The sequence below is a fragment of the Eumetopias jubatus genome, unplaced genomic scaffold (genome assembly GCF_037043125.1).
Source record: "Eumetopias jubatus isolate StellerSeaLion01/CBP00866 unplaced genomic scaffold, mEumJub1_p1.0 scaffold_16, whole genome shotgun sequence".
In the NCBI taxonomy this organism is placed as follows: Eukaryota; Metazoa; Chordata; class Mammalia; order Carnivora; family Otariidae; genus Eumetopias; species Eumetopias jubatus.
Window position 1 is genome coordinate 12,470,715 of NW_028274822.1, and position 3,171 is coordinate 12,473,885.

The window sequence follows — 3,171 nt, forward strand, 5'->3', positions numbered from 1 at the left end:
CTAAATGGGATCTATTTATTTTTCAGAAAATTCATCATTAGGGTACAGATTATTGTATGTTAATTTTGTATCCTGCAACTTCACTCAATTTGCTGATTATATCTAATAGTTTTTTTTGGTTGAGTCTTCAGAATTTTCTAAATATAAATTCATGTCATCTTCCAAAAGAGAGAATTTTACTTCTTTCTTTCCAAGTCTAATACCTTTTATTTGTTTTTCTTGCCTGATTGGTCTAGCTAGGACTTCTAGTACTATGCTGAATAAGAATGGTGAGTGTGTCACCTTCCCTTATTCCTAATCTTAGAGGAAAAGCTATCAACCTTTCACCACTGAGTATGATGTTAGCTGTGGCTTGTCATATATGGCCTTTATTATGTTGAGATATGTTCCTTCTATACCTAATTTGTTAAGATTTTTATCATTATCATGAATAAATGTTGAATTTTGTCACATGCTTTTTTGGTGTCTGTTAAGCTGATCATATGATTATTTTAATTCTATTAATGTGATGTATCACATTGATTGATTTGCATATATTGAACCATCCTTACATCCTAGGGATAAATACCACTTGATCATGTGAATGATTCTTTTAATGTGCTGCTGAGTTTGATTTGCTAGTATTTCACTGAAATATTTTGCATCTATATCCATCAGAGATATTAGCCAGTAGTTTTCATTCCTAGTAGTTTTCGTTTTGGGATCAAGATAGTGCTGGTGTTTTGGTATCTTTTCTGGCATTAGTATCAGGATAATGTTGGCCCTCCTCTTTGATATTTTTTAAGAGTGTAAGCAAATCTTTTTTAAGTATGTTTGTACAACACCTACAAGAATAAACAAGAACTAAAAATATTTCCTACATATTGGAAAGATAGCTATTCAACTCTAATTCTTTATCTAAATTTACATTATTTAATTTAAAAGATGGGTATTTAAATTACATTCACCACTACAAATTGCGTTAAGGGTCAAATTATATATAAATACAGTAAAATCCTGTAGTAACACTCATAATAATGAATACTATGAGTTTAGACATTTAAAGTAATTGACAATTGGCTCCCAAATCCTGAGACCTGCAGGCAGGCTACCTACGCAGCCATGCCTAAATCATTTAAAGTCTCAATAATACCATCCTGCATTTTAAGCAATTACAGACTCTTATTATGTGTTACATGTTAGTGTCCCACTGTTTTATACGGTGTTGGTGTCTATGTATGTATGAGTATTCGAGGACGACGGCTTCATCGTACATAAACGCTTTTATAAATTCATAAAATTCCAGTCTTTCTCAAACATTTAAAATAAGCAAGATTAAGAAGATAACTGATAAAGAATCCTTTGGGCCAGCAGGTATTTAAAGAACAATTCAGGTTATATAAAGAAGATGTTAAATCTACTGATTTTCCCACATTTATTCTTTTCAGTTTCACAGCAGTTTTATGTATTTCAGTCACTTTATCTACTTTTAATATTTCAAGCAGAGTGTATCATCTGTAATTCATTTCCCTGATAGTATCTTATCCCTTTTTATTTAACTGCATATAAGCCTCAAATGACCTGCAATTGACTTCATGAAAGACAACATGTCTTTCATGGAAGGATATAATGTGGGAGGTTCTTACTCCCCACTTTAATGTTTAATGCTACTTTTGGTCACTGAAGTCCCTGAGATTTGATATTCATATATGTAAAAATTCAGTAATAAACTTACTGTAATTCACGGGTTAATGTAAATGAAAACATCAGTGAGCATGCATATGTGAGACACTAGTTTCTGTCTAAACTATAAAAAAAAAAAGTTCATGAAAATTTAAGCATCTCATGAAGTTCAAAACACGGTGTTCTCTGTTGTGCCTGCAAGTGAATATGGCATAGGCAGAATCTGCCTTACAAATTCATAAGCTCATGGCCAGTGTCACTCAGGCCCATACTTAATACTAAGCCCATAAGCAATATAAGTTGAATAGGTTATATTTGGAGCCATAGTCTATTTTGATAAAACACATATTTCTCTTACATGAATTAGTTCCTATGTGATCACTAAATAAGATAATTTTCTCAGTTTCAGTTGAGCGTTGGGTTGGTCCGTACACACCTGGAAGCTAGAACAGTCTGGACAGAATGTTAATCTCCTGCAGGACAAAGAAAGACTATACAAACAGGAGCACTTTCAGCTGCACAGAGGCCTCATCTACACAGAAGCAACCCTGCTGTCACCTCTGGCACCTGGTACTTTCTCCTGTGTCAGAGCTCAGAGCTCTGTGTCCATTCACATTCTCTCAGAGAATGTGAGAGCTCAGAAGCTCTCATTTTGACACTATTTTTTTAATGCATTTTAAAGCTCCTGAAGCAGCATTCAGCCACCCTGAGATGTCTGGCTACTCTTCAAGTTACCCGTTGACAAACCAATAATGGCTTTCAATAAGAATCTGAATATAAAGTTGCATAGATTTTGAGGGGTCTGTCTCAACCTTATTTTTCCCATAGGACTTGTTTTTTACAGAATGTGTGATTTTTTTTTTTTGCTTTTTGTTTTTTTGTTTTTTTGTTTTTCCAGGAAAGCATATACTCTTTTACAGCAAAAGCTCCATTTTCTCAACTGGGAGTACCTCCATTAGAAAATATTTATAAGTATACTATCTAGAATATAATTAAATTTATTATGGAAACAAGCAAGAAGGATCTGTTTAAATAACACAAATAATGGTTACTTACTGTCCTTCAGCATAGATTTATAAAAAGTGATGCCCTGGGTTTTGGGTTTGGGTACTATTAAAAAGAAACCTTGCCTATATAAGACCTTGTAACAGTGGAAAACAGCTCGTAGCCGTCTGTGGGTGAGGGTCAAGTCACTGAGCCTCACTTCAAAGGTCAGAAATGAAAAGGAAGAATGGTAAGAGGACCCTCTGGAGTGGAGGCACACAGTGGCTGGCGTGCAGCAAAAACTGAAGCCCAGGAAAGCAGAAGTCTCAGTTAAGGTTTCAAATAAACACACATGCACACACACCACCACCACCACCACCAACAACAACAACAACAACAACAACAAGACCTAGGCTGCAACATGAATTCTTGGAAACAAAGACCTAGGCTGCAACATGAATTCTTGGAAACAAAGACCTAGGCTGCAACATGAATTCTTGGAAACAAAGAATATTAACTACTGAC